Here is a 12734-nt window from a genome sequence, read left to right as displayed (position 1 = left end):
CAAGTCTCATGGGATTTAGTGGTGAAATAATAATTTAAAAAAACGTTCGGGAAATGAGTTTACACCCCGGGTACTTTCTTTGTATACTTTTGACTATACGGGCGGAGTCCGTGATTTACGGGAAGTCGCGGGTTTTCGTTTGCGGGCGATTAAACTTCTTTTATTCAGCGTCTCATCAAAAATGAAAATATTTTTTAATACTACAAGTCTCATGGGCTTTAGTGGTGAAATAATAATTTAAAAAATCGTTCGGGAAATGAGTTTACACCCCGCGTACTTTTTTTGTATACTTTTGACTATACGGGCCGAGTTCGGGATTTACGGGAAATTGCAGGTTTTCGTTTGCCGGCGATTAAACTTCTTTTATTAAGCGTCTCATCAAAAATGAAAACATTTTTAAAAACTACAAGTCTCATGCGTTTTAGTGGTGAAAAAATAATTTAAAAAATCGTTTGGGAAATGAGTTTACTCCCTGGGTACTTTCTTTGTATACTTTTGACTATACGGGCCGAGTCCGGGATTTACGGGAAATCGCAGGTTTTCGTTTGCCGGCGATTAAACTTCTTTTATTCAGCGTCTCATCAAAAATGATAACATTTTTAAAAACTACAAGTCTCATGGGCTTTAGTGGTGAAATAATAATTTAAAAAATCGTTTGGGAAATCAGTTTACTCCCTGGGTACTTTCTTTGTATACCTTTGACTATACGGGCCGAATCCGGGATTTACGGAAAATCGCAGGTTTTCGTTTGCCGGCGATTAAACTTCTTTTATTCAGCGTCTCATCAAAAATGAAAACATTTTTGAAAACTACAAGTCTCATGCGTTTTAGTGGTGAAATATTAATTTAAAAAATCGTTCGGGAAATGAGTTTACACCCCGGGTACTTTCTTTGTATACTTTTGACTATACGGGCCGAGTTCGGGATTTACGTGAAATCGCAGGTTTTCGTTTGCCGGCAATTAAACTTCTTTTATTCAGCGTCTCATCAAAAATGAAAACATTTTTGAAAACTACAAGTCTCATGCGTTTTAGTGGTGAAAAAATAATTTATAAAATCGTTCGGGAAATAAGTTTACTCCCTGGGTACTTTCTTTGTATACTTTTGACTATACGGGCCGAGTCCGGGATTTACGGGAAGTCGCGGGTTTTCGTTTGCCGGCGATTAAACTTCTTTTATTCAGCGTCTCATCAAGAATGAAAATATTTTTAAATACTACAAGTCTCATGAGCTTTAGTGGTGAAATAATAATTTAAAAAATCGTTCGGGAAATGAGTTTACATCCTGGGTACTTTCTTTGTATACTTTTGACTATACGGGCCGAGTCCGGGATTTACTGGAAATCGCAGGTTTTCGTTTGCCCGCGATTAAACTTCTTTTATTCAGCGTCTAATCAAAAATGAAAACATTTTTGAAAAGTACAAGTCTCATGCGTTTTAGTGGTGAAAAAATAATTTAAAAAATCGTTCGGAAATGAGTTTACTCCCTGGGTACTTTCTTTGTATACTTTTGACTATGCGGGCCGAGTCCGGGGTTTACGGGAAATGGCGGGTTTTCGTTTGCCGGCGATTAAACTTCTTTTATTCAGCGTCTCATCAAAAATGAAAACATTTTTGAAAACTACAAGTCTCAAGCGTTTTAGTGGTGAAAAGATAATTTAAAAAATCGTTTTGGAAATGAGTTTACTCACAGGGTACTTTCTTTGTATACATTCCACTATACGGGCCAAGCCCGGGATTTACGGGAAATCGCGGGTTTTTGTTTGCCGGCGATTAAACTACTTTCATTAAGCGTCTCATCAGAAATGAAAACATTTCTGAAAACTACAAGTCTCGTGCGTTTTAGTGGCGAAAAAATAATTTAAAAATTCGTTCGGGAAATGAGTTAATTCACTGGGTACTTTCCTTGTATACTTTTGACTATACGGGCCGTGTCCGGGATTTACGGGAAATCGCGGGTTTTCGTTTGCCGGCGATTAAACTTCTTTTATTTAGCGTCTCATCAAAAATGAAAACATTTTTGAAAACTACAAGTCTCATGGGCTTTAGTGGTGAAATAATAATTTAAATAATCGTTTGGGAAATGAGTTTACTCCCTGGGTGCTTTCTTAGTATACTTTTGACTATACGGACCGAGTCCGGGATTTACGGGAAATCGCAGGTTTTGTTTGCCGGCGATTAAAGTTCTTTTATTCAGCGTCTCATCAAAAATGAAAACATTCTTGAAAACTACAAGTCTCATGCGTTTTAGTGGTGAAAAAATAATTTATAAAATCGTTCGGGAAATGAGTTTACTCCCTGGGTACTTTCTTTGTATACTTTTGACTATACGGGCCGAGTCCGGGATTTACGGGAAGTCGCGGGTTTTCGTTTGCCGGCGATTAAACTTCTTTTATTCAGCGTCTCATCAAAAATGAAATTTTTTTTAAATACTACAAGTCTCATGGGCTTTAGTGGTGAAATAATAATTTAAAAAATCGTTCGGGAAATGAGTTTACACCCCGGGTACTTTCTTTGTATACTTTTGACTATACGGGACAAGTCCAGGATTTACGAGAAATCGCAGGTTTTCGTTTGCCGGCAATTAAACTTCTTTTATTCAGCGTTTCATCAAAAATGAAAACATTTTTGAAAACTACAAGTCTCATGCGTTTTAGTGGTGAAAAAATAATTTGTAAAATCGTTCGGGAAATGAGTTTACTCCCTGGTTACTTTCTTTGTATACTTTTGACTATACGGGCTGAGTCCGGGATTTACGGGAAGTCGCGGGTTTTCGTTTGCCGGCAATTAAACTTCTTTTATTCAGCGTCTCATCAAAAATGAAAATATTTTTAAATACTACAAGTCTCATGGGCTTTAGTGGTGAAATGATAATTTAAAAAATCGTTCGGGAAATGAGTTTACACCTTGGGTACTTTCTTTGTATACTTTTGACTATACGGGCCGAGTCCCGGATTTACTGGAAATCGCAGGTTTTCGTTTGCCCGCGATTAAACTTCTTTTATTCAGCGTCTCATCAAAAATGAAAACATTTTTGAAAACTACAAGTCTCATGCGTTTTAGTGGTGAAAAAATAATTTAAAAAATCGTTCGGAAATGAGTTTACTCCCTGGGTACTTTCTTTGTATACTTTTGACTATGCGGGCCGAGTCCGGGGTTTACGGGAAATGGCGGGTTTTCGTTTACCGGCGATTACACTTCTTTTATTCAGCGTCTCATCAAAAATGAAAACATTTTTGAAAACTACAAGTCTCAAGCGTTTTAGTGGTGAAAAGATAATTTAAAAAATCGTTTTGGAAATGAGTTTACTCACAGAGTACTTTCTTTGTATACATTCGACTATACGGGCCAAGCCCGGAATTTACGGGAAATCGCGGGATTTCGTTTGCCGGCGATGAAACCTCTTTTATTAAGCGTGTCATCAAAAATGAAAACATTTTTGAAAACTACAAGTCTCATGGGATTTAGTGGTGAAATAATAATTTAAAAAATCGTTCGGGAAATGAGTTTACACCCCGGGTACTTTCTTTGTACACTTTTGACTATACAGGCCGAGTTCGGGATTTACGGGAAATCGCAGGTTTTCGTTTGCCGGCAATTAAACTTCTTTTATTCAGCGTCTCATCAAAAATGAAAACATTTTTAAAAACTACAAGTCTCATGGGCTTTAGTGGTGAAATAATAATTTAAATAATCGTTTGGGAAATGAGTTTACTCCCTGGGTGCTTTCTTAGTATACTTTTGACTATACGGGCCGAGTCCGGGATTTACGGGAAATCGCAGGTTTTCGTTTGCCGGCGATTAAACTTCTTTTATTCAGCGTCTCATCAAAAATGAAAACATTTTTGAAAACTACAAGTCTCATGCGTTTTAGTGGTGAAAAAATAATTTATAAAATCGTTCGGGAAATGAGTTTACTCCCTGGGTACTTTCTTTGTATACTTTTGACTATACGGGCCGAGTCCGGGATTTACGGGAAGTCGCGGGTTTTCGTTTGCCGGCGATTAAACTTCTTTTATTCAGCGTCTCATCAAAAATGAAATTTTTTTTAAATACTACAAGTCTCATGGGCTTTAGTGGTGAAATAATAATTTAAAAAATCGTTCGGCAAATGAGTTTACACCCCGGGTACTTTCTTTGTATACTTTTGACTATACGGGCCGAGTCCGGGATTTACGGGAAATCGCAGGTTTTCGTTTGCCGGCAATTAAACTTCTTTTATTCAGCGTCTCATCAAAAATGAAAACATTTTTAAAAACTACAAGTCTCATGTGTTTTAGTGGTGAAATAATAATTTAAAAAATCGTTCGGGAAATGAGTTTACACCCCGGGTACTTTCTTTGTATACTTTTGACTATACGGGCCGAGTCCGGGATTTACGGGAAATCGCAGGTTTTCGTTTGCCGGCAATTAAACTTCTTTTATTCAGCGTCTCATCAAAAATGAAAACATTTTTAAAAACTACAAGTCTCATGTGTTTTAGTGGTGAAAAAATAATTTGTAAAATCGTTTGGGAAATGAGTTTACTCCCTGGTTACTTTCTTTGTATACTTTTGACTATACGGGCTGAGTCCGGGATTTACGGGAAGTCGCGGGTTTTCGTTTGCCGGCGATTAAACGTCTTTTATTCAGCGTGTCATCAAAAATGAAAATATTTTTAAATACTACAAGTCTCATGGGCTTTAGTGGTGAAATGATAATTTAAAAAATCGTTCGGGAAATAACTTTACACCTTGGGTACTTTCTTTGTATACTTTTGACTATACGGGCCGAGTCCGGGATTTACTGAAAATCGCAGGTTTTCGTTTGCCCGCGATTAAACTTCTTTTATTCAGCGTCTCATCAAAAATGAAAACATTTTTGAAAACTACAAGTCTCATGCGTTTTAGTGGTGAAAAAATAATTTAAAAAATCGTTCGGAAATGAGTTTACTCCCTGGGTACTTTCTTTGTATACTTTTGACTATGCGAGCCGAGTCCGGGGTTTACGGGAAATGGCGGGTTTTCGTTTACCGGCGATTAAACTTCTTTTATTCAGCGTCTCATCAAAAATGAAAACATTTTTGAAAACTACAAGTCTCAAGCGTTTTAGTGGTGAAAAGATAATTTAAAAAATCGTTTTGGAAATGAGTTTACTCACAGGGTACTTTCTTTGTATACATTCGACTATACGGGCCAAGCCCGGGATTTACGGGAAATCGCGGGATTTCGTTTGCCGGCGATTAAACTTCTTTTATTCAGCGTGTCATCAAAAATGAAAATATTTTTAAATACTACAAGTCTCATGGGCTTTAGTGGTGAAATGATAATTTAAAAAATCGTTCGGGAAATGAGTTTACACCTTGGGTACTTTCTTTGTATACTTCTGACTATACGGGCCGAGTCCGGGATTTACTGAAAATCGCAGGTTTTCGTTTGCCCGCGATTAAACTTCTTTTATTCAGCGTGTCATCAAAAATGAAAATATTTTTAAATACTACAAGTCTCATGGGCTTTAGTGGTGAAATGATAATTTAAAAAATCGTTCGGGAAATAACTTTACACCTTGGGTACTTTCTTTGTATACTTTTGACTATACGGGCCGAGTCCGGGATTTACTGAAAATCGCAGGTTTTCGTTTGCCCGCGATTAAACTTCTTTTATTCAGCGTCTCATCAAAAATGAAAACATTTTTGAAAACTACAAGTCTCATGCGTTTTAGTGGTGAAAAAATAATTTAAAAAATCGTTCGGAAATGAGTTTACTCCATGGGTACTTTCTTTGTATACTTTTGACTATACGGGCCGAGTCCGGGATTTACTGAAAATCGCAGGTTTTCGTTTGCCCGCGATTAAACTTCTTTTATTCAGCGTGTCATCAAAAATGAAAATATTTTTAAATACTACAAGTCTCATGGGCTTTAGTGGTGAAATGATAATTTAAAAAATCGTTCGGGAAATAACTTTACACCTTGGGTACTTTCTTTGTATACTTTTGACTATACGGGCCGAGTCCGGGATTTACTGAAAATCGCAGGTTTTCGTTTGCCCGCGATTAAACTTCTTTTATTCAGCGTCTCATCAAAAATGAAAACATTTTTGAAAACTACAAGTCTCATGCGTTTTAGTGGTGAAAAAATAATTTAAAAAATCGTTCGGAAATGAGTTTACTCCCTGGGTACTTTCTTTGTATACTTTTGACTATGCGGGCTGAGTCCGGGGTTTACGGGAAATGGCGGGTTTTCGTTTACCGGCGATTAAACTTCTTTTATTCAGCGTCTCATCAAAAATGAAAACATTTTTGAAAACTACAAGTCTCAAGCGTTTTAGTGGTGAAAAGATAATTTAAAAAATCGTTTTGGAAATGAGTTTACTCACAGGGTACTTTCTTTGTATACATTCGACTATACGGGCCAAGCCCGGAATTTACGGGAAATCGCGGGATTTCGATTGCCGGCGATGAAACCTCTTTTATTAAGCGTGTCATCAAAAATGAAAACATTTTTGAAAACTACAAGTCTCATGGGATTTAGTGGTGAAATAATAATTTAAAAAATCGTTCGGGAAATGAGTTTACACCCCGGGTACTTTCTTTGTACACTTTTGACTATACGGGCCGAGTCCGGGATTTACGGGAAATCGCAGGTTTTCGTTTGCCGGCAATTAAACTTCTTTTATTCAGCGTCTCATCAAAAATGAAAACATTTTTAAAAACTACAAGTCTCATGGGCTTTAGTGGTGAAATAATAATTTAAATAATCGTTTGGGAAATGAGTTTACTCCCTGGGTGCTTTCTTAGTATACTTTTGACTATACGGGCCGAGTCCGGGATTTACGGGAAATCGCAGGTTTTCGTTTGCCGGCGATTAAACTTCTTTTATTCAGCGTCTCATCAAAAATGAAAACATTTTTGAAAACTACAAGTCTCATGCGTTTTAGTGGTGAAAAAATAATTTATAAAATCGTTCGGGAAATGAGTTTACTCCCTGGGTACTTTCTTTGTATACTTTTGACTATACGGGCCGAGTCCGGGATTTACGGGAAGTCGCGGGTTTTCGTTTGCCGGCGATTAAACTTCTTTTATTCAGCGTCTCATCAAAAATGAAATTTTTTTTAAATACTACAAGTCTCATGGGCTTTAGTGGTGAAATAATAATTTAAAAAATCGTTCGGGAAATGAGTTTACACCCCGGGTACTTTCTTTGTATACTTTTGACTATACGGGCCAAGTCCGGGATTTACGGGAAATCGCAGGTTTTCGTTTGCCGGCAATTAAACTTCTTTTATTCAGCGTCTCATCAAAAATGAAAACATTTTTAAAAACTACAAGTCTCATGCGTTTTAGTGGTGAAAAAATAATTTGTAAAATCGTTCGGGAAATGAGTTTACTCCCTGGTTACTTTCTTTGTATACTTTTGACTATACGGGCTGAGTCCGGGATTTACGGGAAGTCGCGGGTTTTCGTTTGCCGGCGATTAAACTTCTTTTATTCAGCGTGTCATCAAAAAAGAAAATATTTTTAAATACTACAAGTCTCATGGGCTTTAGTGGTGAAATGATAATTTAAAAAATCGTTCGGGAAATAACTTTACACCTTGGGTACTTTCTTTGTATACTTTTGACTATACGGGCCGAGTCCGGGATTTACTGAAAATCGCAGGTTTTCGTTTGCCCGCGATTAAACTTCTTTTATTCAGCGTCTCATCAAAAATGAAAACATTTTTGAAAACTACAAGTCTCATGCGTTTTAGTGGTGAAAAAATAATTTAAAAAATCGTTCGGAAATGAGTTTACTCCCTGGGTACTTTCTTTGTATACTTTTGACTATGCGAGCCGAGTCCGGGGTTTACGGGAAATGGCGGGTTTTCGTTTACCGGCGATTAAACTTCTTTTATTCAGCGTCTCATCAAAAATGAAAACATTTTTGAAAACTACAAGTCTCAAGCGTTTTAGTGGTGAAAAGATAATTTAAAAAATCGTTTTGGAAATGAGTTTACTCACAGGGTACTTTCTTTGTATACATTCGACTATACGGGCCAAGCCCGGGATTTACGGGAAATCGCGGGATTTCGTTTGCCGGCGATTAAACTTCTTTTATTCAGCGTGTCATCAAAAATGAAAATATTTTTAAATACTGCAAGTCTCATGGGCTTTAGTGGTGAAATGATAATTTAAAAAATCGTTCGGGAAATGAGTTTACACCTTGGGTACTTTCTTTGTATACTTCTGACTATACGGGCCGAGTCCGGGATTTACTAAAAATCGCAGGTTTTCGTTTGCCCGCTATTAAACTTCTTTTATTCAGCGTGTCATCAAAAATGAAAATATTTTTAAATACTACAAGTCTCATGGGCTTTAGTGGTGAAATGATAATTTAAAAAATCGTTCGGGAAATAACTTTACACCTTGGGTACTTTCTTTGTATACTTTTGACTATACGGGCCGAGTCCGGGATTTACTGAAAATCGCAGGTTTTCGTTTGCCCGCGATTAAACTTCTTTTATTCAGCGTCTCATCAAAAATGAAAACATTTTTGAAAACTACAAGTCTCATGCGTTTTAGTGGTGAAAAAATAATTTAAAAAATCGTTCGGAAATGAGTTTACTCCCTGGGTACTTTCTTTGTATACTTTTGACTATGCGGGCCGAGTCCGGGGTTTACGGGAAATGGCGGGTTTTCGTTTACCGGCGATTAAACTTCTTTTATTCAGCGTCTCATCAAAAATAAAAACATTTTTGAAAACTACAAGTCTCATGCGTTTTAGTGGTGAAAAAATAATTTGTAAAATCGTTCGGGAAATGAGTTTACTCCCTGGTTACTTTCTTTGTATACTTTTGACTATACGGGCTGAGTCCGGGATTTACGGGAAGTCGCGGGTTTTCGTTTGCCGGCGATTAAACTTCTTTTATTCAGCGTGTCATCAAAAATGAAAATATTTTTAAATACTACAAGTCTCATGGGCTTTAGTGGTGAAATGATAATTTAAAAAATCGTTCGGGAAATAACTTTACACCTTGGGTACTTTCTTTGTATACTTTTGACTATACGGGCCGAGTCCGGGATTTACTGAAAATCGCAGGTTTTCGTTTGCCCGCGATTAAACTTCTTTTATTCAGCGTCTCATCAAAAATGAAAACATTTTTGAAAACTACAAGTCTCATGCGTTTTAGTGGTGAAAAAATAATTTAAAAAATCGTTCGGAAATGAGTTTACTCCCTGGGTACTTTCTTTGTATACTTTTGACTATGCGGGCCGAGTCCGGGGTTTACGGGAAATGGCGGGTTTTCGTTTACCGGCGATTAAACTTCTTTTATTCAGCGTCTCATCAAAAATGAAAACATTTTTGAAAACTACAAGTCTCAAGCGTTTTAGTGGTGAAAAGATAATTTAAAAAATCGTTTTGGAAATGAGTTTACTCACAGGGTACTTTCTTTGTATACATTCGACTATACGGGCCAAGCCCGGGATTTACGGGAAAGCGCGGGATTTCGTTTGCCGGCGATTAAACTTCTTTTATTCAGCGTGTCATCAAAAATGAAAATATTTTTAAATACTACAAGTCTCATGGGCTTTAGTGGTGAAATGATAATTTAAAAAATCGTTCGGGAAATGAGTTTACACCTTGGGTACTTTCTTTGTATACTTCTGACTATACGGGCCGAGTCCGGGATTTACTGAAAATCGCAGGTTTTCGTTTGCCCGCGATTAAACTTCTTTTATTCAGCGTCTCATCAAAAATGAAAACATTTTTGAAAACTACAAGTCTCATGAGTTTTAGTGGTGAAAAAATAATTTAAAAAATCGTTCGGAAATGAGTTTACTCCCTGGGTACTTTCTTTGTACACTTTTGACTATGCGGGCCGAGTCCGGGGTTTACGGGAAATGGCGGGTTTTCGTTTACCGGCGATTAAACTTCTTTTATTCAGAGTCTTATCAAAAATGAAAACATTTTTGAAAACTACAAGTCTCAAGCGTTTTATTGGTGAAAAGATAATTTAAAAAATCGTTTTGGAAATGAGTTTACTCACAGGGTACTTTCTTTGTATACATTCGACTATACGGGCCAAGCCCGGGATTTACGGGAAATCGCGGGATTTCGTTTGCCGGCGATTAAACCTCTTTTATTAAGCGTCTCATCAAAAATGAAAACATTTTTGAAAACTACAAGTCTCATGGGATTTAGTGGTGAAATAATAATTAAAAAAATCGTTCGGGAAATGAGTTTACACCCCGGGTACTTTCTTTGTATACTTTTGACTATACGGGCGGAGTCCGGGATTTACGGGAAATCGCAGGTTTTCGTTTGCCGGCGATTAAACTTCTTTTATTAAGCGTCTCATCAAAAATGAAAACATTTTTGAAAACTACAAGTCTCATGCGTTTTAGTGGTGAAAAAATAATTTATAAAATCGTTCGGGAAATGAGTTTACTCCCTGGGTACTTTCTTTGTATACTTTTGACTACACGGGCCGAGTCCGGGATTTACGGGAAATCGCAGGTTTTCGTTTGCCGGCGATTAAACTTCTTTTATTCAGCGTCTCATCAAAAATGAAAACATTTTTAAAAACTACAAGTCTCATGGGCTTTAGTTATGAAATAATAATTTAAAAAATCGTTTGGGAAATTAGTTTACTCCCTGGGTAATTTCTTTTTATACTTTTGACTATACGGGCCGAGTCCGGGATTTACGGGAAATCGCAGGTTTTCGTTTGCCGGCGATTAAACCTCTTTCATTAAGCGTCTCATCAAAAATGAAAACATTTTTGAAAACTACAAGTCTCATTCGTTTTAGTGGTGAGAAAAAAATTTAAAAAATCGTTCGGGAAATGAGTTTACTCCCTGGGTACTTTCTTTGTATACATTCGACTATACGGGCCAAGCCCGGGATTTACGGGAAATCGCGGGATTTCGTTTGCCGGCGATGAAACCTCTTTTATTAAGCGTGTCATCAAAAATGAAAACATTTTTGAAAACTACAAGTCTCATGGGATTTAGTGGTGAAATAATAATTTAAAAAATCGTTCGGCAAATGAGTTTACACCCCGGGTACTTTCTTTGTATACTTTTGACTATACGGGCCGAGTCCGTGATTTATGGGAAATTGCAGGTTTTCGTTTGCCGGCAATTAAACTTCTTTTATTCAGCGTCTCATCAAAAATGAAAACATTTTTGAAAACTACAAGTCTCATGCGTTTTAGTGGTGAAAAAATAATTTATAAAATCGTTCGGTAAATTAGTTTACTCCCTGGGTACTTTCTTTGTATACTTTTGACTATACGGGCCGAGTCCGGGATTTACGGGAAGTCGCGGGTTTTCGTTTGCCGGCGATTAAACTTCTTTTATTCAGCGTCTCATCAAAAATGAAAACATTTTTAAAAACTACAAGTCTCATGGGCTTTAGTTATGAAATAATAATTTAAAAAATCGTTTGGGAAATTAGTTTACTCCCTGGGTACTTTCTTTTATACTTTTGACTATACGGGCCGAGTCCGGGATTTACGGGAAATCGCAGGTTTTCGTTTGCCGGCGATTAAACTTCTTTTATTCAGCGTCTCATCAAAAATGAAAACATTTTTAAAAACTACAAGTCTCATGGGCTTTAGTGGTGAAATAATAATTTAAAAAATCGTTTGGGAAATTAGTTTACTCCCTGGGTACTTTCTTTGTATACTTTTGACTATACGGGCCGAATCCGGGATTTACGGAAAATCGCAGGTTTTCGTTTGCCGGCGATTAAACTTCTTTTATTCAGCGTCTCATCAAAAATGAAAACATTTTTGAAAACTACAAGTCTCATGCGTTTTAGTGGTGAAAAAATAAATTAAAAAATCGTTCGGGAAATGAGTTTACTCCCTGGGTACTATCTTTGCATGCTTTTGACTATACGGGCCGAATCCGGGATTTACGGAAAATCGCAGGTTTTCGTTTGCCGGCGATTAAACTTCTTTTATTCAGCGTCTCATCAAAAATGAAAACATTTTTGAAAACTACAAGTCTCATGCGTTTTAGTGGTGAAAAAATAAATTAAAAAATCGTTCGGGAAATGAGTTTTCTCACAGGGTACTTTCTTTGTATACATTCGACTATACGGGCCAAGCCCGGGATTTACGGGAAATCGCGGATTTTCGTTTGCCGGCGATTAAACCTCTTTCATTAAGCGTCTCATCAAAAATGAAAACATTTTTGAAAACTACAAGTCTCATTCGTTTTAGTGGTGAGAAAAAAATGTAAAAAATCGTTCGGGAAATGAGTTTTCTCCCTGGGTACTTTCTTTGTATACATTCGACTATACGGGCCAAGCCCGGGATTTACGGGAAATCGCGGGATTTCGTTTGCCGGCGATGAAACCTCTTTTATTAAGCGTGTCATCAAAAATGAAAACATTTTTGAAAACTACAAGTCTCATGGGATTTAGTGGTGAAATAATAATTTAAATAATCGTTCGGCAAATGAGTTTACACCCCGGGTACTTTCTTTGTATACTTTTGACTATACGGGCCGAGTCCGGGATTTACGGGAAATTGCAGGTTTTCGTTTGCCGGCGATTAAACTTCTTTTATTCAGCATCTCATCAAAAATGAAAACATTTTTGAAAACTACAAGTCTCATGCGTTTTAGTGGTGAAAAATAATTTATAAAATCGTTCGGTAAATGAGTTTACTTCCTGGGTACTTTCTTTGTATACTTTTGACTATACGGGCCGAGTCCGGGATTTACGGGAAGTCGCGGGTTTTCGTTTGCCGGCGATTAAACTTCTT

Source organism: Hydractinia symbiolongicarpus, chromosome 2 (assembly GCF_029227915.1).
Source record: "Hydractinia symbiolongicarpus strain clone_291-10 chromosome 2, HSymV2.1, whole genome shotgun sequence".
Taxonomy (NCBI): domain Eukaryota; kingdom Metazoa; phylum Cnidaria; class Hydrozoa; order Anthoathecata; family Hydractiniidae; genus Hydractinia; species Hydractinia symbiolongicarpus.
This window is presented reverse-complemented; position numbering follows the sequence as displayed.